The sequence below is a fragment of the Hylobates moloch genome, unplaced genomic scaffold, assembly GCF_009828535.3.
Source record: "Hylobates moloch isolate HMO894 unplaced genomic scaffold, HMol_V3 SCAFFOLD_2, whole genome shotgun sequence".
NCBI classification, from domain to species: Eukaryota; Metazoa; Chordata; class Mammalia; order Primates; family Hylobatidae; genus Hylobates; species Hylobates moloch.
In genome coordinates this window covers 149,062,872-149,088,808 of record NW_026652277.1, presented here as the reverse complement: position 1 = coordinate 149,088,808, position 25,937 = coordinate 149,062,872, and the positions used below count along the sequence as shown (strand labels likewise).

The 25,937-nt window shown below is 38.3% G+C and overlaps 1 protein-coding gene across 1 annotated transcript in view; it reads right to left on the bottom strand.

Moving 5' to 3' along the window:
• ARG1 (arginase 1) overlaps positions 1 to 25,937 on the bottom strand; it is a 283,819-nt gene that overhangs the window by 164,376 nt on the left and 93,506 nt on the right. The window lies entirely within an intron of this gene.

Here is a 25,937-nt window from a genome sequence, read left to right as displayed (position 1 = left end):
ACCTAGTTAACTTCTCATCCTCCTTTATATTTAACCACCAAATAACTTCTAGGAAGAATTCCCTGAACTTCTAAACTGCTTTGAATATCACCTTCCATTTTCATATTTCTCTGTATCAACCTCTATTATTGCTTTACCTGTTGCATTATCATTACCAGTTTACCTACCTGATTCTCTCAGTTGACAGCCTCCTAAGGATGGGAATTGCATCTACTTTATCTGTGCATCCCATTACCTGGCCCGCTGCTGGAGAATGATGGGAATCTCTTATACTAGACCTTGCTGAGGAGGAAGCTGTCCTGGGGGAAGCAAGGCTTTTGGTGCCCTTCACATAACACCACATCACCTAATTTTCAGTCCTCCCTACTAAGAACAGATAACGCAAAATCCCATTACACTTTAGAGTATCTCTATGGAGAGTGTGGAAATGAACACACTAGGATGACCTTCTGCTTTGTGATGAACATCCTTTTGCTTCAGCCAGCATTGAAAACAGAACATTTCTCCACCTCTCAATTGTGATGTCCTGCTCCTTTTAGAAATTCTGTTCTCTTTGAATAAAGCAGCTTCATTACCAGAACCATCACTTTCACAATGGACAGATTCAAAACATCTTTCACAGGAGGGTGGCCCATCTCATGTCTGCAGTTTGGGGCGGGTGTGGGGTTATACAGATACCAGAGTCTGCATTAATGCAGTTTTAACATTCAGAAGGAGTAAACATAAAATCAGATCAAGTCTTTATGTATTAGGCATTCCGAGTCACTATACTGAAATATTCTATACTGTAACTTTTTTGAGGAAGAAAAATAGTGCTGGGAAGATGAACTGGCCTTGTTCCAGTATATACCTTAGTTTTGATGCTGATAGAAATGAAAGTTATTCACCTATACAAGGAGTCCAAAACACGGACTCATAACTGGGGTTTTCTTGGCCAGCACAGTATGCTGATTTGTTTAACTTTCAAAATTTGTGGTGGATCCCTTGAACCCAAGAGGCGAAGGTTGCTGTGAGCCGAGACTGCGCCATTGCTCTCCCGCCTGGGCAACAAGAGCAAAACGCTGTCTCAAAAAAAAAAATTGTGAAATAAAGTATAAAAATCATAAAAGGGCATAAAACATGAGCATATAGTTTAATAAATAATTATAAATTAAATACCTCTGAAACTATCTCTGAGATCAAGAAATACAATATCAGCACCTGTTATGGGCGGAATTGTATCTTTCTCAAATTCTGATGTTGAAGCCCTAACCCCCAGTACCTCAGAATGTGACTGTGTTTGGAGACAGGGCCTTTCAAGAGGTAATTAGGTTAAATAAAGTCATCAGGGTGGATGGTAATCCAAGATGACTGGTGTCCCTATAAGAAGAGGAAATTTGGACACACACAGAGAGAGATGTCAGACATACACACACAGACGTCAGAAGTGCACACATAACAAGCAGGCAGCCATTTGAAGCCAAAGAGAGAGGCCTCAGAAAAAACCATGCCTGCCAACGCCTTGATTGGACTTCTAGCCTCCAGTACTGTGAGCAAATAAACTCCCCAGTCTGTGGCATTTTGTTACAGTGGCCCAGAAATACCCTTGTGTGCCTGATGACAAAACCTTCCCTCTCCAGCTCAGACATAGCCACCCACTTGATTTACAATCATTGATAAACATGATGTTACTTTTCACTGCAGTTTTACCACTGTGCTTGCATCCAAAAAATTATAGATGAGTTTTGCTAATTTTGCAGCATCTTTATTGATTTGAAATTGAATAGCTTCAGGCAAAGCAACTATTCTCTCATTCACAATAGCCAATATCTGCCATGGTCTAGACCTTAGTAGTCCTTGGGCACGTGTTTGTTACTTCTTGGACTCTTGCCCAGCCTTCTAGAATGTGCCTCCTTTAATGGCCAATTATCATCTTAAGAATAACTGAGCCAATGATTCTAAGAGTCACACTCCTTCACTCCCACCTGTTACAGGTTTTAAATGTCAAATTTTTGTTTTAGAATTACAGTGGAAATTGTTTGGAGAATTTCATGACACATACTGAAATAGTGTCACCTAGAACTGTCACAACCAAAGATAGAAAATTGCAAGTATAGGCTGAGTGAACTTTATTTAAAGATGCAGTAACACCAAAACCCCTTTCTTGCCCCTATTCCTCAGGGTCCCAATAGAAAACAGATGAACAGTTGAGCTAAACTCATTCAGGAAAAATTTATTTAAAAGGAACTTCTTACAAAAGTAGGAGAAGCACAAGGAATAGTGAAGGAATCTCATGCTAGTAGCAAAGAGAGGGCTACTAAAATGCCAGTGGAGAAAGAACAGTCTAGAAGAGAGTCCTTGAGCTTGACCTTTTATCAAGGTTCTCACCCAGCCTGAGGGAACTACCCAGGAAGGACGCCAAAGGAAAAAAATCTCCTCAGTCTTCTCCGTCTGATAACCTTCCTGGGCTCCCCCATTGGCTGAACCTAACCAGAAACCAGATGGTATGAGAATCTGTAGACAAAATATAGACAGAGCTCAGAAGGAGGGTGAGGCTTGAGGAGGAAATGGAAAATTTCTGGCACATTGCTTTTGAATGGCCATGGGAGGTGATATGGTTTGGGTCTTTGTCCCCACCCAAATCTCAAACTGTAATCCCCAGTGTTGGAGGAGGGGCCTGGTGGGAGCTGAGTGGATCATGGAGGCGGATTTCCCCCTTGCTGTTCTCGTGATAGTGAGTGAGTTCTCAGGAAATCTGATTGTCTAAAAGTGTGTAGCACCTCCCCCCTCTTTTCTTCCTCCTGCTCTGGCCATGTGAAGATGTACCTGCTTCCCCTTCACCTTCTGCCATGATTGTAGGTTTCCTGAGGCGTCCCAAGCCATGTTTCCAGAACAGCCTGTGGAACCATGAGCCAATTAAACCGTTTTCTTTAGCAATTGCCCAGTCTCGGCCAGGCGCAGTGGCTCACGCCTGTAATCCCAGCACTTTGGGAGGCAGAGGGGGGTGGATCCCAAGGTCAGGAGATCAAGACAAGCCTGGCCAAGATGGTGAAACCCCGTTGTTAGGGACAAGCCCTCCCACCTCAATGCAGCTGACCCTTACCCTGAATACCCTGCAGCTGCATTCCTGTACCCTTATCTAGGTGCCACAGCAAGGTCACCAGACTTGTTACGCTGAAGCCCTCCAGGCAGCACTAGGGATGTCATGTGAGACGTGGATAAACCTAAGTTACACCCTCTTGTAAATTCCTATTTTCACAAGATAATATATTGTAAGCCGGTCCCGAGATGATATGTGATAAAGTTAACCGACAAACAACCCCAGGGTCTCTATCCCCCATATAAACCCCTCATTTTGTAAGCTTAAGGCTGCTTCTTCTGACTGTGGTGGAGCAGCCCGGCATATTAATAAACTTACTCACCTGACCTTGGGTCTCTCTCTTGTCTTTTCCCTCAGCTAACCTTACACCCGTCTCTGCTAAAAATACAAAAAAAAAAAAAAAAAAAAAGTTAGCCAGGCTCAGCGGCAGGTGCTTGTAATCCCAGCTACTTGGGAGGCTGAGGCAGGAGAATCACTTGAACCCAGGAGGCAGAGGTTGCAGTGAGCCAAGATCGCACCACTGCACTCCAGCCTGGGCGACAGAGTGAGACTCCATCTCAAAAAAAAAAAAAAAAGAAGGAAAAAAAAAAAAAAGAAATCACCCAGTCTCAAGTATTTCTTTGTAGGAGTGCAAGAACAGACTAATACAGGAGGGAATGTAGATATTGGTTTCTCCAGGCAATCCCATGTTTGAAATATGATAATTCTCCAGGGAGGACAGTACATGAAAAATATGCAGCTTCACCAGTAACCCTCCTGGAAGTTTACAAAACCAGGATAACTAGATAGTAATAAGCAAGAAAATAAAGAGTGAGTATCTTCAGGATTCAGATATGGTTGCCACTCAGATATATTGCTACCAATTAGATTGCATGCCATTAGTGTTTACTAATTCTAACACTTGAGATACTCCACTGCCAACTGACAAGAAAAATTAGGAGCAAAATACAGAGATGCCATCTGGAAGGATTAGTATGCTTTTTAGGAAAGTGGGTGTGGCTTCCATTCAGAATTGGAACCAAAGTTAGCTAACCTTAAAGCGTAAATCTCCCCTGGAAAAAAAAAATTGTGTATGGGATCAAAGTGGGAAAATTATTTTTCAGTTTCTTTTTCAAGAGCATAGCATAATAGCATCTATAGCATAACATAGTATGGTTATTTATATTACATCTATACATATAGATATAAGTATCTATAGTATAGCACAAAAATAGTCACAGTTATTTCTAGGTTATTTATATTATACTGAAATTCACTGTACTCCTATTGGTAAATTTGGAATTGGGAATCAGGAAGATCCATATTAAAATCCAGCCAACAGAACTTAGCCACTGAAATGCCAACATTATTATGCAAATGGTAATCTACAAACATAAGTAGCAAGGAAAGTGATTAATTAATGTTTCTCCAGAGACAGCTGTTATTAGTAATCCAATGGAAGAAAGAAACAAAAAATGATGCAAAAAGAATAAGATAGGCCATGCAGAACTATTGTTAAACAATAAACCAATTCTTAGAAGAGCTAGGATTAGAAATCAGGTGCCAGATTTACTTCCATTCCAAAATTGGAACCCTCGAGGGTGGAATGTAGAATAGCACAGTTACTGCGGAAAACAGTTTGACAGTTCCTCAAAAAGTTAAATATGAAATTACAATACGACCCACAGTTGTACTCCTAGGTATATAACCGCAAGAATTGAAAGCAGGACTCAAACAGATACTTGTATGCTAATGTTCCTAAAAGCACTATTCACAATAGCAGAAAGGTAGAAACACCCCAAGTGCCCATCAACAGATGGATGGACAAACAAAATGTATACACATGTATGAAATATGATTCAGCCATAAGAAGGTGATATATACTACACATGGATAAACCCTGAAAACATTATGCTAAGTGGAATAAGCCAGATACAAAAAGATGACTGTTGCATGATTCCACTTATACGAAATATCTAGAATAGGCAAATTCACAGAGATAGCAAGTAAATTAGAAGTTACAAAGTTAGGAGAGAGAAGGGATCACGAGAAGTTATTGCTTAATGAGCACAGTTTCTTTTTGGAGTGATGAAAATATTTTGGAAATAGATAGTGTTGATAGTTGTAAAACATTGTGAATGTCATTAACGCCACTGAATTGTACACTTAAAGATGATTAAAATGGAAAATGTTATGTTGTATATATTACCACAATCTAAAAAATTCTTCCTCCCTTTTTTCTCCATTGCATTTTATTTTAACTGAGGATGTCAAAGGGGCCTCAGAAACGCTGCGCAGTGCCATAAGATGAACTTAAATAAAGCCATACCAATAAGTGACAGTGATAAAATAGCTGAAGTGTTCATTTCTGGTTTGAGTTCAAAGCACTAGGGTGACCTTCCTTACACTTTAGTTATCAAGCGGGAAATGTTATTAAATTATTAGAACATTAAAGAAAGATTGAAGAACAGACGTATTCCAATATTCCTAAATCAAAGGCTTCTAGACTTTTCTTGCTAAGACCCTAAAATAAATTGTGCTTCCCAGAGACCTAAACAGGACCATAATGTCCACCGCTGTGGCTCATTAGAGTCCAAATGGGAAATGAGGACAAAATGCCAATGCTGCTTTTCAGAGGTGATGGAGAGTGATATCCCCATTTGACTACAAGAAGCAATACTTTTGGCTGGGCGTGTTGGCTCACGCCTGTAATCCCAGCACTTTGGGAGGCCGAGGTGGGCAGATCACGAGGTCAGGAGTTCAAGACCAGCCTGGCCAACGTGGTGAAACCCTGTCTCTACTAAAATATAAAAAATAAGCCGGGCATGGTGGCGGGCAACTATAGTCCCAGCTACTCAGGAGGCTGAGGCAGGGGAGTCACTTGAACCAGGGAAGCGGAGGTTGCAGTAAGCCGAGATTGCACTACTGCTCTCCAGCCTGGCAACAGAGCAAGACTCCATTTCAAAAAAATAAAAAATAAAAATAAGAAGCACTGCTTCCTTCTCCTTCCTCTGGCCAGAACTTGGACTTATTTCTGGCCCCCCTGCTGCAGTGTATTTGTCAAGAAGCAAAAGATTTTAAAATAATAGCCATTAACTTATTCCTAATTTTAAAAGTAATATGTTTTTACTGTCATAATTTTAGGGGAAAAATTCAAGGAAGAAAAAATAAATCACCTATAATTTCACTGCCCACATATAATTATGGCTAGTATTGTGATGTGTGTGTGCAATGTAAGACACATGTGATTGATTTTAGTCAAAAGAGAGAATGCCTAACATTTCCTCATTATGAAAGAAAGAGTTTTTCATTGAAAAGTATGTCTTTGGAAAAGTACAAGCTACAGGGAAGAAGGACAATTCCATCATGTGAAAACCATTTTGATGTATCCGAGTCCAATGAGCCATAGGCCACTAGTCTGCTTATTGACTTTTGCAATGAAGGAGATCACAAATCAGAGGAATCATGGGGCCTCTCACCAAAGAAAGAAATGGGGTTATTATAGGATTTGAGAGAGCAAAGCAGAGCCATGGGCCAAAGAATCAACATGAAGTCTGGACTGCAAAATAAACCCAGGGGCCTTTTTCCTTGGAAACCACAAAGTTAAGATAGGTATGAAATGCTGCATCTAGAAACTCCTTATCTGTAGCATTCCACCTGGATTGGAAATCAAGGCTACATCTCTGTGTCAACGTGACTCAAATTCTCCCAGCAAGTAGAGTGGGCGCTTCATTCTTATTGATATGATTTCAAGAGCAAAGTTTCAGACAGTCTATAATTTCAGAAAACAAGCTTTTTTTAGTAAGACAGTAATAATCCCTCAAAGAAAGGTACCATTATGACTTTATGGCTGCAGCATGACCTTGGGAGAAATGTTGCTTCCTGTCAACAGAGCAGCTGGCTTGACCTGGATGTGGGTCTGTTATTCCAGACTCATGAATGGCAGGGAAGAGCTTTTACCTTCTCAGTCCCAGTTAATTTTGCAGAAGTTTTCTTCCATTTTTCTTAATGCCTAAATTTTTATTTCTTTTGATCTAACTTATTTCAATATTGTAAATCCAACTGTGCATTCTGTTTTTTAACTTAATTTCATTTGATGATGATTTTTATATAATGACCTAGTCCTAAATACTTATCATTTGAATGGCTAAATAATAGACCATCTTATAAGTATACCAAAGACCACCTAACAAATCCAAATTGGTTATTATCAAATTTTACTTATGAATTTCTCATTTTTACTATAATGAGTTATGTTTTAATAAACATTTTCATGAATGTAGCTTTATGAAAACTACCGGGGCAAAGGTTATGAGTGTTGGAGGCTCTAGATATTTATTTGTCAAATTGCTATCCACAAGGTTGTGTCTCTTTATACTGGTTCAGGTAATCTATGAAAATAGTTATTTGTGGCACTCACCTAAGCACAAGCAACAATTTTCTTTTAACTTTTTTAAATTGTTAATTCCAAGGCCGTAAAGTGGTAACTCCTTGTGATTTTAATTTGCCTTTTACAAGTATAGTAAGGTTAACATTTTCCCATTTTATTTACTAATTTTAGTTCATTTTTATAACTTATTCAAAATGTTTTTGTGATGATGCATTAGGAAGCTTCAAGTGTTTCTCATCAAACCACCATAGCACTTTAGGTTGTAAAAATACTATGTATTATAAACTGTCGTGTTCTCAGCAATAGTTTCTTTCTAAGATGTAGTTTACAAGTCTTTGTGAAGTTATTCTTTCTCTTTTGAAATTCTCTTTAATCTCACAACCTGAAGTTGGCAACCAGAAATCTAAGTCATCAGGTTTCACTAACCTCCTATTGATGGAAACTGTTTTGTCATGATTGGTTGTCATGTCTGACACCAATAATGTGTTACTCATTATAAAATACTAACTTTGGAAAATAATTTTTTAAATAAATTCTTGAAAATTCAATGTTATTCTACAATACTGTTATACACAATTCCTGTATTCATTCTTCAGAGCAATGAGCACAGAGCTAACATGCTTTACAATATACATGCAGGCAACAAAACCCAAGCCATCGATACCAATGAGTGTGGCAACCAGTACATGCGCTTCTGTTTCTCCATGTGTGATTCATGTCTTGTGTGTATCTTAGATGAATAAGAGAAAAAACTGCTGACTTGAATCACAGTGTACCTTAAGACTGGGTCAATGAGGACTCAAGGAAGGAATGCTTAATGCAGATACCATTACTGCAGTTTTAAATATTCATTCTGATTCTTTTCTTCATATCTGCTTTCTTTTAGGCCTGGTATTATTGTAATTTCTTACCCACATTGCCCTTTTGGCCTCGTTTAATTTGGATAGTTACCTTAGTGATGTCCCTGAAGTGTAGCAGCGTGCGTCATTGCAGTTATCACAGTAATTTATGATTTCAGTTTGCCCTCTCCCCAGCTCCCTGTAGTCCTTTATTCCTATCACTGCCAACTGAAAGGAGAAAGTTCAAGAACTTGGAATATCTCAAAATATCTTATCTTCTTTTAATGCCTGCTCCTTGGTTCATTCAATAATCTTTGGTGTACAAGACAGACTTGGTTATAAATTCACTTTGGAAAACCACATGGCCTAATGAGGATGACACTGACCTGTGAACGGGGAGTTTTTCTTCGGTGCATGGCCTCAATATTTCTCTTATTTAATGTCAAACTTCAGAGCTACACTGTTCAAACGCTGCTAACATTCTGTTTGTAAAATGGATGACAACCTGGTAAACCAGGGGTCACTGAAGGCATGATAAGAAGATAAGTAAGACTTTTGTCAAGCTGGGGTGGGCAGGTGGCAGGTGGTGCTTCTCAATCCATATTCAAGGGTATATGGGATGCCATGGGTAATCTTGGGCCATCCTTCTCAATTTCAATTTTTTAATACAAATGGGACCAGCTTAAAATGAACTTCAAGGAGATTTTGAAAAAGAAAGGAGTGGGGAAAGACATCACAAAGAAACAAAATAAGCAGTCTTAAGTCTGCAAGAGATGCACTGAGGAAGGTTTGTTCTGTTATTTTTTTCCTCTGCGGTTATTGAATAAAACAAATTAATAAAAATGGTGTATATTCCAGGTGTACAACATGATGATTTGATGTTCATATACATTGTGGGATGTGAGATGATTACCACAATCAAATTAATACACCTATCACCACATATAGCTACCAGTGTGTGTGTGTGTGTTTGTGTGTGTGTGGTGAGAACACTTAAGACCTACTCTTAGCAAATTTCAAGTAAACAGTACAGTATTATCAACTATAGTCATCGTGCTGTACATTAGAATTCGATAATTTATTATTCATCTTATAAATGAAAGTCTGTACCCTTTGACCAACCTCTATTTCCCCCACCTCCTAGACTGTCTTGTTTTTTTGTTTGTTTTGTTTTGTTGTTGTTGTTGTTTTGTTTTGTTTTGTTTTGTTTTGAGATGGAGTCTCACTCTGTCGCTCAGGCTGGAGTGCAGTGGCACGATCTCAGCTAACTCCAACCTCCACCCATCCAGGTTTAAGCAATTCTCTGCTTCAGCCTCTGGAGTAGCTGGAATTACAGGCGCGTGCCACCACATCCGGCTAATTTTTGTATTTTTAGTAGAGACGGGGTTTCGCCATCTTGGCCAGGCTGGTCTTAAACTCCTGACCTTGTGATCCATTCACCTCAGCCTCCCAAAGTACTGGGATTACAGGCGTGAGCTACCGCGCCTGGCGACTGTCTTCTTTGTTGACATCGTGGGATGTCAACCAGAAGGATACCACCTTTTCCTGTGCCTTCCTTCTTGTATCTCCTTCCTGAAAATCTGACAGTAGGAAGCATTAGAAATTAAATTTAAGTGGCTTTTACAGGTTAATTAAGTAAATGCAGGCTTCTCTTGCATTTTAATTTCATAAATCTGTTTGAAGTAATAGTGATGGTGCTACAAGTATTGATCTAGAATAATGATAATCTTTAGTTTAAGTAAATTAAAAATATAGCCAAGTACCAAATTAAGAACTGTTAACATTTGCTCATAATTGCTTTTCTTTTTTATCAAAGGAAGAAAATGCTACAATATCGTTGAAATCTCCTTTATTCCCATTTCCAGTCTCATTTTTCTCCTTCTTCCCAAAGGCAACATTATTACTTCATTTGTTTGTATTAGTACTCTGTTTTTGGTGTAACATTAAGTTTTAAAAATTTATCCATGTCAAAATGCATTATCTTACACATATATACATAATATCGTTTATTCCTTTTATTTGCCATGCAGTATTCCGTTGTATGAATACCACATTTAATTTATCTATCCTTGTTTGACATATATTTTGAGTCTCAAGTTTTTGTCATTATGAGAAGTGTTCAATCATATACCCTTGTACATGTTTCCCTGTGCTCATATGCAAAAACTATTTCAAGAGAATATATGAAGAAGTGGAATCATTAGGTTGTAAGGTGAATACATACTCAAATTTACTCAATATAAATAAATTTCTCTCACTAGGAATTTTATCAATGACACTCTCTCCAGCAGTGATTATAAATTCCTATTTCCCTATATTTTGACCAATAGTCACTATTATTCTACCTTAACATCTTTCCCAATCTGAGGTAAATCCTGTTGCTTTAATGTGCACTTGCCACTTATTAATGCATTGATTATATTCTCACATGTTTATTCACCATTCAGATTTTTTCTTCTAAAAATTGTCTAATCACTACCAGTGATCCTCCCAGGTAGAACAGGTTTATTGTTTACACTTAGCATGAAACTGATGCTCAGACAGGCCAAGTGACTTGCCCAAGCTCATAGAACTAGGGAGAACCCCAAGTGTATTAGTCTGTTCTCACACTGCTATTAGGACATACCCAAGACTGAGTAATTTATAAAGGAAAGAGGTTTAATTGACTCATAGTTCCACATGGCTGTGGAGACTTCAGTAAACTTACAATTATGGCAGAAGAGGAAGCACACGTCCTTCTTCACATGAGGGCAGGAAGGAGAAGAATGAGTGCCCAGTGAAGGGGGGGAAGCTCCTTATAAAACCATCAGATCTCATGAGAACTCACTATCACGAGAACAGGATTGGGGAGACTGCTTTATGATTCAATTATCTCCACCTGGTCCTTTCCACAACATGTGGGGATTATGGGAACTACAATTCAAAATGAGATTTGGGTGGGGACATAGCCAAACCATATCACCAAGTAAGATTTTAACCTCAGTGTTCCACTTAAACCATTTCTCTTTTCCCAACACTATGCTTCTCAAAACACTGATCAGTGCATTTTAACTCTCTCATTTCAATGTCCATGACCTCCTGATCTAGGAAGATTGTCTAAGACACTTCATGAGGAGAGTGAAGTGGAGTGTTCCTGCAAGGTTCAGTTTGAGTTCTGGCAAGAAGCCCTGCCCCAGTAGCCCAGTGGTACCTGGAATCCCTTGGAGATTTGAAGGCTTTTCTACTTCACAATAATCGCAATAACCCTCTGAAGTACATACCACTATTATCATCGTTTTACACATGAGGGGTTAAATAACTTGCCTAATGTGATAAGATCAGGAAGACAGAAAGCAAGAAAGGCATTTAAAGTTCCTCTGAGGCCAGCCATGGTGGCTCACACCTGTAATCCCAGAACTTCAGGAGACCACGGCAGCAGGATTGTTTGAGCTCAGGAGTTCAAGATTAGCCTGTGCAACATAGCAAGACACTGTCTCTTCTTTTAATAAAGAATAAAAGTAAATAAAAATAAAGCTCCTCTGAGTTACAAAAAGATCAATCAGATTTGTTAAGAAAACACTGTGTGGAGGAGATGCAAGCAAGTGACAAAAGAGTTTCTTCCCCCACTTTCCCCCAGATTCAGCTTTGAAGAATCACAGGGCAGCATAGCAAGGGATCTTTCAGAGCATCTGTCTGAACCTATTATTATTATTATTCAGCAAAGAAACTGAGTCATTATCTAATTTACCAGAATCAAGTAATGGTAAGAATACAGAGGTAGAAACTCCAGCCAGGGCTGATGTTTGGGGGTCTCAGGAGAATAAGCGCACACTTCAAAACATGGAGAAACTTTACCTTATGGTCTTTTTAGCTGAAATTTCTATAACAAGGACTCTCAGTTAACAAGGAGCATAACTACCCTTAAAATCTGAATAAAACAGATAGTAATCTAAAGAGTCTTTGTGTGTGTGTGTGTGTGTGTGTGTGTGTGTACAGATCTAGAATAGTCTTTTGCTTATGGTTGCATATTCTGCTATCTTAGCCTTTATGGTTTTCCAACAGTAAAAATCCACTTCATCCTGATCTATAGCTTCGGATCCTGATACCTTCCTTTTCAGGAGGCTGATTCTCCCCCACCTTACCTCATCAGCTGACAATAGCTCCAGGGAAGGGAACAGGTCAAATATGACCACAGCCAGGAGGAGCATTTAATGTAGGAGAGTGTTAAGCATGAAGGAGAGAAAGCCCATCCCATCTGATTTCTGGTGACTTGTAAGAAGACAAAGAAAGGAAAAGTAAAGCAAATCTAAGGTGAGATGTGAGGCTTTGCCCACCTCTCTGGCCAAAGTCATGGAAGGAAGAGGCAGGAAAGAGGGGACATGAAGGGCAGAGGCCATTGCCCAGTTCACATTTGGAAGTGTAGGAGAGGTAATCTCAAAAGTGGTTCCCACAACCTACTGAGATTTGTAGACAATGAACTTCAGTTTGGCTCTCCTAACCCATTCTCAGTTTCTAAAATGGAATGGATGAGATCCCAGAATCTGCCGAATATCCTCAGAGGGTATTCTGAAATAAGTGAACATTTGGCTAGACATTTGCTGGAGGAGATCCCTGTTCTTATGACAAAGACTCTGTAGCAGACGAATGCACCTTTAGAATAGGAGACAAAGCCAAATTTTGGGGGCCCACAGCATAAGCAAGGGCTAAGGAAGGTCTGGGTCAGTAGGCAGGGCTTACCAGACTAGTTTAAACCGCAAGAGAATAATCCTCAAGCTACACTAGCTGCAGGTTTTAGCAATGAATGTCAGAAGGATGCTGAATTGATGTAAGCCCTCTAAATTCCCAGACATCATTTCGGAGAAGAGCAGTGATAGGGAGCTAATCTAAAATACTAAATCTTTCATAGTGTATGAATTATGTGATCAGCAGAGATCCCTTAAACCATTGGAGGGTACTGCATGTACTGTGTATGTCTAAAATACAGTTTTCCTATTACCCAGGAGTAGGTATTCCTTTTGTAGGAAAAAGCAGATCTATTTTAAAGATGAAAAGTGTCCGTGTTTTCTGCACTTATCTGACTGTAATGTTATAATTTTTTAATGTAATGACATCAGCTTAAGTGGAAAGGGAAAAAATTAAAGTGATACCTGAAAAAGCCTGGGTATAGTATTTGAAGCCATCTATGCATCTACCCCTCCTCTCTCTCTAGAGATCTCTAGATCTAGGCATCTACCCCTCCTCTCTCTCTAGAGATCTCTAGATCTAGGCATCTACCCCTCCTCTCCCTCTTTCTTGTCTCTCTCTCTCTAGAGATCTCTAGATCTAGGCATCTACCCCTCCTCTCTCTCTTTCTTGTCTCTCTCTCTCTCTCTCCCCAGGTCCATATGCATATGAGTATATGTGTGGCCAGCAGAGAAGAATATTATTCAATCTCAATCCCACTCCTAAATTTATTGGGTCCCAGAAAACAAATATGGCTCCTGGGGAGAGCATCTCCTGGGGGTTGTGGCATGGTTATTACAGAATTGAGATCACTATCATGCCTGTCTATAAGTCTTTTTCTTTTTAACTTAACATTAACATTTTCCCATATCATTAACTATTTGTGAAAGTATTTAATATGTGTGCTTAACAGTCTACTCTCCTCTTGTTTATGATTTAGTTTTTACCCCAATGTTTTTCTAGTATTATATAAATAATACTATGTTGAACATCTTAGACTTATTTTTGTGCCCATATATATTTCCTTAGGACAAGTTCATAGACATGAAATTACTAATTCCTAAGGATCTGGAATTTCTAGCTGTCTAACAGTGAAAATTCTTAAACTACTACTGTTTATAAAATATCACTTATAAATACAGTCATTCTTAAAACAAGAATATTCAATATATTTGTTCTCTTGCACACACACTGAAATTATTACATTAGTTAGGAATTGTAATTTAGTGCAAGTTGATATAGTTTTCTGTTTTGAATTGAATAATATTTTAGATTTGTGGTAGTGTTTTTGTGACTGTAAGTATGACAAATATCAAAAGCTGAAGCCATTCATTTACGTACTTTTTTAAATATTGGAGTAAATTCTTTTCTAGACTTTGCTATAAATATCTGCAAATACAATGCCACATTAGTCTGTGACGATGCTCAGCTGAGCTCTCAGAAAGCATCTTCTGGAGTAAAGCAAATTTTGTTTAAGATGGAGTTTACAGTGCCTAAGAGAATAAATGATTCACACATTTGGAAATATAAATACTTCAAGCAAGATCTATCACAAGGCATATACAAGCCCCAAAGGCAAGCTCAGTATGTTCAGGAAGGAGAGAGCACTGCTACCAGTGGATTGTCATTCTAATGAACCACTTACTGAACAATACTGTAATCATTTGCTGACACCTCATATTTCCCCAACTAGAGAGGCATCCTGCCTTGTCTATCTTTCTTAATCTTGCAACTAGAGTGGGAATTCAATGTGTGTTTGTTGAACTGAATGGTAGGGCAATAAATAGATAGATCTATGAAGGGATGGGAATCATTCATGAGGACCTAGGTAGTGCTCCACAATGAGCTGGGTGGCTACTGAATTGCTCAGGTTCAGCTATAGAGAGGCAACCTCGAAGAGAAAGAGGAAGTCAGTGCCACATCTTCCAAACCATTCCTTCCACCTTTGATCTCAGTGGTGGAAGCCCAATGGATTCTTCTTACCCACTGTACAGATAAAACCAATTCACTGCACAGATAAAAACTGAGACAGCAGTGTTACAGCAGAGAAAGAGTTTAATTACCACAAGGTAGCCCAGCAACAGGACAGGAGATTTTTCTCAAATCCACCCCCTCAAGAGATCAGAGCCTAGAGTTCTTAAAGATATTTTGGTGGGCAGTAGGTTAGAGAACGCTGCTAAGTGGTTAGGGATGAAATAGGAGTGTCCAAGCTGTCTTCCCATGCTGAGTCAGTTTCTGGGTATGAGTCATAGGTCTGGGTGGTGTCAGTTGGTCTGCCAGAATGGAAAAATCTGAAAAACATCTCAAAGACCAATCTTAAGGTTTTGACAATAGAGATGTTATCTGCAGGAGCAATTGGGGAAGTTACAGATCATGTTACCTCTGGGTACATGACTGAGCAGTAAGCTATTCTAGAAAAGCAATCTAGGGGACAATGGCTGGTTATCATTTAACTAGCCTACATTTTAGCAGAATTCAGCCCTTCCCATAATCCTAACCTTGTGGCCTTTCATTAGTCTTACAAAGGCAGTTTCGGTCTCCAGAGGGGGTCAGTTTGGGGAGGGACTATTATCATCCTTGCTTCAAAGTTAAACTATAAGCTGAATTTCTCCATAGTTAGCTTGGCCTACACCCAGGAATGAGCAAAGACAGCTTCTGAGGTTAGAAGCAGGATGGAGTCGGCTATGTCAGACTTCCTCTCTCAGTCATAATTTTTGCAAAGGTGGTTTCATTGGAAGGAATCAACTATGCTACTAATAGGACTGGTAGAAACTAAATTTCTCCACACCCTCTGTATATCTGTTATATTACACAGACTTACATTGTGTATTTGTTTATTTACAGTGCTGGTGAAAAAAGTCAGGCTCTGGATCCAGCAGTGTAATCTTTAACCTCTAAGGCTCTAAGCTTCATTGTAAAATGGGGATAATGGTGGCACCGACCTCAAAGTGCTCTGAAGATTGAATAGGAGAAACATATAAAGGACTCAGCTTTGTGCCAGGCCCATAGAGAGCCATCAGCAACCATCAGCCTTCATGATGTTGAGAATGTTAAAGCAACCTAAATATGGCCTGAGAAGGACTCTGTACTTCTGTATTTGAGTCCTGGTGGATGAACTGTAATCTAGCTTGATAGGCAGACAAAATTGAAAACCTAACTTAGTGGTATGCTGTAACAATAGCTATGTCTTGGCCAATCCCAGTGGCCATACTTCAATTCATATACAGCTGAGCATTCAAACTGTGTTCAAATAAGGCATATGCCGAGCTGTAACCAATCCAGCCATTCTGTACCTCACTTCCAATTTCTGTACGTCATTTCCCTTTTTCTTGTCTGTAAATCTTCTTCCACCACGTGACTGTGCTGGAGCCTCTGTGAATCTGCTATGATTCTGGGGGCTGCCCAATTCACAAATCGTTCATTGCTCAAATTAAACTCCTTTAAATTTAATTTGGCTGAAATTCTTCTTTTATCAAGAATTAATGTGGTCCTTGCTCTACCAGTTACTACACATTCAAAGTTTGTAAAATACTTTCAGCCTTTGTCAGGTTAAAATCCCATACTGACTCAACTGAAGGACATAGATCAAAAATGGAAATGTCATTTGATAAATGTGCTTGTCTAAAATTCATGAACTGCTAAAAATTAACTTCTTAAAAATCCAACATTTCTTTGTGACTAGATTCAGAAATTCACCCAAGGTAGAATAAAAACCTCTAGAAAGGTGAAGTACCCAGGGAATATTTCCTGCCCCTAAATCTTTTTTTTTCTTTTTTTTTTTTTTTTCAGACGAAGTCTCGCTCTTGTCCCCCAGGCTAGAGTGCAATGGCGCAATCTTGGCTCACTGCCACCTCCGCCTCCCGGGTTCAAGCAATTCTCCTGCCTCAGCCTCCTTTGCTGCTGGGATTACAGGCGCCTGCCACCACACCCAGCTAATTTTTGTATTTGAAGTAGAGACAGGGTTTCACCATGTTGGACAGGCTTGTCTTGAACTCTTGACCCCAGGTGAGCCACCCACCTTGGCCTCCCAAAGTGCTGGGATTACAGGCATGAGCCACCGTGCCTGGCCTCCTGCCCCTAAATCTTTTGAAGAACACTGCAGCTTTCCCATTTTGTTTACACCTGTACTCCCTAATACCATTATTTGCTTGTACACATAGCTATCCTATTTCTTTTTAATAAAAAGGTAAACCTCTACTGCTCCCATATTTTAACCAATAGCTTATTGGATATTCTATGTAAAGTCTATATCAATTTCCTTCTTAATAAAATATGAAACTGGGCTTCTAAGGCAAATAGTGGTGGGCTACTCTCCTGTTAGTGGCACCTCATGGAAAAAATTTCTAAGGGCAAAGTAAGTGAATCAAGGTCGTCAACAGTTTTACTGATCTTTACGCATCTTTTGATGCCATGGACTGGTACCAAGTATGAGCTAAGCTCTTTGAATTCAAAACATAACCCCAGCTATTGATTTTAATAGAGAACTAGCTCCTTATCATTAAACGTGTGAGGGTCTGTGGGAACCTTGTTTATATGGGTCTGATAACAGTGCTTACTGGAATTATAAGGGGCATACCCTGACCCCTGCACACAAAGAGTTTCAGATTACTTTTGGGTAAATTGAATGCATAAAGAAGAAAACAATAAGCATTCCTCCATGCGCAGGCAACATGATTCATCGCCACACAACAGTAATTATAACAGAGCCTGGCCTTGCTGTCTATTTATAGTACTATCAGAAATAAGAACTGGAGCTCAATGTTTTCAAAACAAAAGCTATAATTTTTGAAAATGACTTTTAACATTATATTTGAGAATACAACTTTCTTAGTTAACTAAAGGTACATTTTACAGTACCAAAAGTACTGTAAAATAAGTTATATTAATTAGATTTTATCCTTCTGAGAGTACTTTAGTGGGAATTATTTTAATGGCATGAGAGAAATTTGCTAACACTGATTGTGAATTTTTTTTAAATGAAAATAGGTCTGGGACAGTGTTTCTCAATCTTGGGTTATGAGTAGACCATCTTTTAAAACGTGTAAACTATGTTATATTGAATACATACAAAAGAATATATATCATTTACAAGCAAGGTATGAAGTGTGTGCATGCGCACGTGTGTGTGTGTGTGTGTGTGTGTGTGTGTGTGTGTGTGTGTGTGTGTTTTCAAGAAAGGATCTCATTCTGTCACCCAGACTGGAATGCAGTGGTACAATCATGGAGGCTGTTCACTGCAGCCTCCAACTCCTGGGCTTAAGCAACCTTCCCCTCTCAGATTCCTGAGTAATTAGGACTACAGGCATGTGCCACCTTGCCTGGTTAATTTTTATTTTCATAGAGATGAGGTCTCACTATGTTGCCTAGACTGGTCTCAAACTCCTGGCCTCAAGTGATCCTCCTTTCTTGGCCTCCCAAAGTGTTGGGATTACAGGTATGAACCACCATGCCCAGCCAATGTTTTCTAAATGAAACTATCACCTAGCTTAAGAAGTAGGACATGGTCACACAATGATGAAACCCACTGTGGCCTCCCTTTCTTCCATTCCAACCCCCTGAAGAATCCACTAGCCCGTTTTGAGCTTAGCTTTACTTTGTAGTTCCAAAAATACTTTTACCACATATGAACCCATCACTGAACAACATACTGTTCAAATTTACTTTATAAAAATTGCTTTATACGCTCTGTAATAGTCTACAGCTTGCTTTCTTAACTCAATTTTGTTGCTATAACTCATTCCTGTTGTTCCTTATAGTTCTCATTTGCCTGTTTCAACTGCTCTATAATATTTCATTGTGTGAATATACTTCAACAGATCGAGCTAGTCTTCTGCCTACAGACATTTTGATTATTTCCTGTTTTTTCACTGTGATGATGCTGCCAGGACCACTTTTTAACAATGAAAGTTATTTTTTTCTGAGATGCTTCATCAGTGCTTTAGATTTTAGCTATTTCCATAGGTGTACAGTGGCATCTCATTTTTAAAAAACATGCAATTCCCAATTGACATATGAGATTGAGCTTATTTTCAGATATTTTTGCATATGCTTATTTGCTACCTGAATATCTTTTTTCTTGAGGTGTCTTCTGATCTTTTGCCCATTTTTGTTAAACTGAGTATTCATTTTCTTATTGTTGAGTTTTCAGAGTTCTCTATGTGTTTTGGATACAAGTCCTACATCACACATGTGTTTTGCAAAGATTTTCTCCCAGTCTGTAATTTGCCGTTTCATTCTCTTAGCTGTGTCTTTCACACGGCAGAAGTTTTACATTTTAATGAAGTCCAACTTATCAGTTTTTTTTCTTTCACGGATTATGCTTTTGGCAGTATATCTAAGAACCCATTGCTAAACCCAAGTTCACCTAGATTGACTCCTATGTTACTTTCCAGAGGTTTTATAGTTTTGCATTTTACATTGGGCCTATGATTCATTTTAAGCTAATGTTTGTGAAAAGTGTAAGGTCTGTGTCTGGACTCATTTTGTTGCATGCAGATGTCCAGTTGTTCCGGCACCATTTGTTGAAAAATACATTTTTTTTTCTCAATTGAACTGTCGCTCCTTTGACCAGGGTCAGTTGATTATATTTGTGTGTGTCTGTTCCTGAGCTCTCTATTCTGTTTTTTGATCTGTTTGTTTATTCTTATGCCAACATCACACTGTTTTGACTACTGTGCTTTATAGTAAGTCTTGAAATCAAGTAATGCCAGTCCTCTGAGTTTGTTCTATTTCTTTAATATTATGTTGGCTATTCTGAGTCTTTTGCCTTTCCAGATAAAGTTTATAATTAGTTTATCAATAACCACAAAATAACTTGCTGGGATTTTGATTTGGATTGCATCAAACCTATAAATCAAGTTGGGAAGAACTGGTATCTTAGTACTGTCAAAACTTCCCATCAATGGGCATAGAATATCTCTCTATTAATTTAGATCTTCTTTGATTTATTTTTTTAAAAATCAGAGTTCTTGTGGTTAAAATTTTGCTATGAATTCACTTTCTTTAACAGATATGGAACTATCCAGTTTATCTACTTCTTGACTGACATTTGATAGTTTCTGACTTTCTAGGGATTTATTAATTTTATATAAATTGTCAAATGTATTGGTATAAAATTGTTAATAATATTCCTTTATTATACTTTTAATATGTGCAGATTGTGTAGTGATGCCCCTTCTTTCATTCCTGATGTTGAATATTTGTGTTATCACACCCCCAACCCCTGTACTGATTAATCTATCTAGAGGTACATCAATCTTATTTATCTCCTCAATGTACCAGCTTTGTGTTGCATTTACTTTCTGTGTTGCTTATCTGTCTTCTATTTCATTGATTTCTGCTCTGATTATTACTATTTTCTTTCTTCTGCTTACTTTGTGTTTCATTAATCTCCTTTTTCTAGTTTTTTAAGGTGAGAGCTGAGGTCATGGTTTTGAATCCTATCTTATTTTCTAACATAGGTGGTGAGTGCTGTAACGTTTCCCCTAATTATTGCTTTAGCAGAATCCCAAAACATTTGATAGGTTGTGCTTTGCTTTCCATTCAGCTTAAAATACTTACCAGGAGAAGCACTTGCAAAATGGTAAAGTTAGTACTTCTCAAAATCTGCCCCTTTGTAAAAACAATGAGATCACTGGCAAAAATTGTCAAAATTCAGAATTCTGGCAATTAACCAAAGGCTTGCAACTATCTAAGGAGTGTTTATTCAAGAACATCAGATGAACCTCGGTAAGAGCAGTGACCTTTGTGGAGTGAACCTGTCCCCATCCCTTGCTCTATAGCTCCATGGTAGCCTTGAAAACCTATAGCCTCTCACTATAGTAGCTATGAAAACCAGCAGCCTAGCAGCCATGGGAGTGGGCAGAATGGATTTGGAGCTCCCTGCAAAAGCCCTATCCCCAGAGAATTGTCATATTTGACATCTCTGGAAGCTCTCTGGAAAAGCTCCATTCTCAAAGCTTGTCTTTATTTTATCTCACTGAGAGCATGTTCCATGTAAACAATCTTTTCACCAGAGCATTTGTAAAAATCAATGAATAGCAATGGTTTAACATCACAACTGCTGGAGGCAGTATGAGGCTGACCAAAAATCTTAAAAGGAAAAACTGGGGAGTGAGATATCCATAAAGGGCTTTGAAAAATTCCAACATATTTCTGAGATTCTAGGAGGCCACACGCATGCTTAGGGTTGTGTGCATGCCCAGGAAAGAATTGAGAAGGCTCCAGTTTCTCACCTCAGGCTAATCTTGAGGCTCTGTGCAAAATTTGGTTTTAGAGATGCTAAAATTCATCTTTAGGAAGATTAAAGCTAAGTTGTAAATTGCCTGCCAGATCACTGAAGGCATGCCTCAACATACACCTTAGCCATTTGGCAAAGGTTGGAAGACTTACTGGTTCAAGTTCCTTAAGGAAATCTCTATCCAACCATTACCCAACCACTAAGCTAACTATAGAGACTTCAGTGGTTACATGCAAAAAATATAGACCTTATAGAATTATGAAGAAAAGACACTAAGCAAACAAACAGCAGCAGCAACAATAACAGTCACAAACAACCCCACACTGGGAGAAGGGGAATCTGATTACCAAAGTTGCTACATTTTATTATGTAAAATGTCCAGTTTTCAAGAACAACAAAAAATGAGCCATGAAAAGAAGCATGATGATATGGCCCCCAAAAAGGGGAAAAACAGCCAATAGAGACTGTCCCTGAGGAAACCCAGATGTTGGACTTACGAGACAAACAGTTTAAATATGTTCAAAGAACTAACGGAAACTATGTCTAAGGAATTAAAGGTAATTATGATGTCTCATCAAATATCAATACATAGAAACTATTTTAAAAACTAGCTATTTCAAAGTATAAAAAAACTGAAATTAAAATTTAGTAGAAGAGCTCAACAGCATATTGAATTAGCAGAAGAAAGAAGAAGAAAAATTGAAGATATGTCAATTGAGATGATCTAGTCTAAGGTACAAGAGAAAAAAAAAGAATAGAGAAAAAAAGACCCATGGGACACCATTAAGTTTACCCACATACACATAAAGGAAGTCACAGAGGAGAGGAGAGAGAAAGAGAAAGGAATAGAGAGATTATTTTAAAAAATAATGGCTGAAAACTATCCAAAGATAATTAAAAACAACTACACATCTAAGAAGCTCAATTAATGCCACATAAGATAAACACAAAGAGATCCCCACATAGATACATCATAGTCAAACCTTTAAAATACACAGAGAGAATGTAAATACAATAAAAGAAAAATGAATCATCCATACAAGGGATTATAATACTAAAATTAACAGCTGACTTCTCATCAGGAACCATGGAGGCCACAAGGCCATGGGGTGACATATTTGAAGGGCTGAAAGGAAAAGAATTCACCAAGAATTCTATATTCAGAAAAACTAGCCTTCAAAAGCTAAGGGAAATTAAGCCATTTCCAGATAAACAAAAACCAAGAGAAATTACCATTAGCAGACCTGCCCTACAAAGTACTAAAGGGAGCCATTCAGGCTGAATGAAAGAACACTAGAAAGTTACATGAAAGCACACAGGAAATAAAGAATATCAGTAAAGGCAACTGCATATGTATATATAAGAGACATCATAATGTATATTTTATGAAAATATAATTCATATGCCAAAAAATTCATTCTTTTAAAGTGTACAGTTCAGTGGTTTTTAGTACAGAGAGTTGTGCAACCATCACCACTGTCTCATTTTAGAACATTTTCATCACCTTTAAATAGAAAAAAAGATGGCAACCTCCCCATGCCTTCTACTTTCATCCCCTGGCAACCAATAATCTACTTTCTGTCTCTATGGATTTGTCAATTCCTGCCATTTAATATAAATGGAATAATAAAATATACACCTTTTGGACTGACTTCTCCCACTTAGGCTAACTTTTTTAAGATTCATTTATGTTATAGCATGCATCAGTATTTCATTCCTTTTGATAGCTGAATCATATTCCATTGTACAAATATACCACATTTTATCTGTTCATCAGTTGAAGGACACTTGGATTGTTTTAATTGTTTGGCTTTTATGAATAATGCTGCTATGAACATTCATGTACAAGTTTTTGTGGATGGACATATATTTGAAACTCTCTTGAGTATATACCTAGGATTAAAATTGCTAGGTCACATGGTAACTGTGGTTAACTTTTTGAGAAACTGACAAACTCTTTTCCAAATGGCTGCACCATTTCACAATCACATCAGCATGTATAAGCGTTCTAGTTTCTTCACATTCCTGTCAACACTTGTTATTGTCCATGATTTTAGCCATCCTAGTGGGTATGAAGTGTTATTTCATTGTGTTTTTTATTTGTATTTTTCTAGTGACTAATGATACTGAGTATCTTTTTCCTGTAATTACTGGTCATTTGTATATCTTCTTTGGAAAAATGTCTGTTCAAACCCTTTGTTCATTGGTAAATTGAGTTATTCTTTTTTTATTGTCAAGTTGGTAAGAGTCATTTGTATATTCTGGATACTGGACTTTTATCAGATATGTGATTTGGAAATACTTTCTCCATTCAGTGGGTTGTTTTTCACTTCTTGATAGTGTCCTTTGTTGTAAAAAGAGTTTTCGATTTTGATGATGTCCAATTTATTTATTTCCATTTTGAAAGTGTTTTAACTATTTTTTTCATATGCTGCATTAGTTTAGGTAGCAAGAAAGTACTTTGTTTGTCAAACTTAAAAGATATAACAGATAAGACTTTTCAGTCCTCAAATTTTAAAAAAATTCTGATTTTTTTATGCTGATTGATTTAAGTTTTTTTTAACTGCTTCAAGTTAATTTCAGTAATTTTTTTCCTAACATTTTTTATCTTAAAGGTTTTATATTTAATCATTTGTATGAATACCTAAAACTGGAGTGGCTTCTTTGTGGAATTAATCATTCTATAATTATTTATTTATTTTGCTATTCAAATTTTCTAAGCAATGCTTGTTTATTTCATAAAATATTTTTATTGATGTCTTGAGTTTCTATCAACCATACTGTAAGTAACATATATTTGTATTTAGATTTTAAAAACAATCAAATATTTTCATTGCACTATACCCTTCATGACACAGCTGTTAAATTTGCCCTAACTTCAATCATTTCATTGCATGCTCTTTATTTTTTTTATGCTGACTAGTTGACTAGTTTTTTCATCCTAGCAGTTTTATTCGCTTTCTGCCTCTTGATGTACAGACTGTATTTTACCTCCTTTTATTTTCTGCACTTTTGCTTTACTTCTCAGCAAGTTTTCATACATTTGCTCACAATCTCCTTGAAACTCTTGCTTCCTTCATCATCCATGAAGTGACTTTTGTCCAGGTGTTTCACCTTCCCTCTAGCACTTCCTCTTCAATTCTCATAGTTGATTTCTTCCTCTTTCCCCTTTTTTTAAAATGTTGATGTTCTTAAGAGTTCCTTTTTTCTTCTTAAGCAACTTTTTTTGGGCCATTTCATCCCCTTCCTTGGATTTAAGGATCATCCATATGTCAACAATTCCCAGCCTTTTAGGTCTATCCTAGATCTCTCTCCTGAACCCAAGCCCATAGATACAACTGACTACTAGATATCTATATTTGGATGTCTCACAGGCACATTAAACATAGCATGCTCAATATGGCACTCATCTCTTCCCAAGTAAACCTGTTCTTCCGCCAGAATCTTCCCTTCAGAAAATGACAGAATGTCAATCCGAAAGCCAGAAAATCTGGGAACATCTTTAACTTTTCCCTTTCCGTCAGCCGTTATATTTCTCATCTGCATCTTTCCATATTCTTGATTCTGTATTCTACATAGCTATGGAATTCAATTTCCTCTTCCTCTCTCCATAGCCCCTAACCCAGTGTAAGTGACCATGAGCTCTTCTCTGGAACCCGCGAAAACTGCCCAATTTGGCGGGGCGCGGTGGCTCACGCTTGTAATCCCAGCACTTTGGGAGGCCGAGGCGGGTGGATCACGAGGTCAGGAGATCGAGACCACGGTGAAACCCCGTCTCTACTAAAAATACAAAAAATTATCCGGGCGTGGTGGTGGGCGCCTGTAGTCCCAGCTACTCAGGAGGCTGAGGCAGGAGAATGGCGTGAACCCGGGAGGCGGAGCTTCCAGTGAGCTGAGGTCACGCGACTACACCCCAGCCTGGGCGACAGAGCGAGACCTCGTCTCAAAAACAAACAAACAAACAAAAAAAACTGCCCAATTCATCTTCATTCTATCCTTCCTCCTAAAATTAAGAGAATCTTTCAAAATGCAAATCTGATTGTGGTACTCTTCCACTTAAAACTCTTCAGGGGCTTTCCATTACCTCTAAGTCAATGGTTTCAGGCCTCCTTAATCTTGGCCCCCTCCCTTACCTCTACTGCCTCTTTCTGAGCACTCTCCATGTCTCACTGTACTCTCCAGCCATACTACATTTACTTCAGTTTCTTGAACATTCTGTGTACCCTGTGGCAGACACTGTTAATTGTCCCATTATCCATTCTGCCTTTCTTCTTTTTATTAACAGAACCCATCCCTTTCTCATCCAAATTTAGTGGTACCCATGCTGCTAGATGTGACCTTGTGACTGGGCTCTCACCAATGCAATGTGAGGAGGAGTGATATATCCAACTGCAATGTTACTCCATAAAAGGAAATTGATTGCCTTTTGTTTCCTCTTTGCCCCTTCCCTATGACTGGAATGCAGATGTGGAACTAGAGTGCAATCTTTATGTGGATGAGGAAATGTGCTAGGGCAATAGAAGCCTGTAAAATGTTGTTTTGGTTTGTTTTTGAGGCGGAGTTTCACTCTCGTCACCCAGACTGGAGTGCAATGGCACGATCACAGGTCATTGTAACCTTCATCTCCCGGTTCACTCAATTCTCCTTCCTCAACCTCCCAAGTAGCTGAGATTTCAGGTGTGCACTACCACACCCGGCTAATTTTGTATT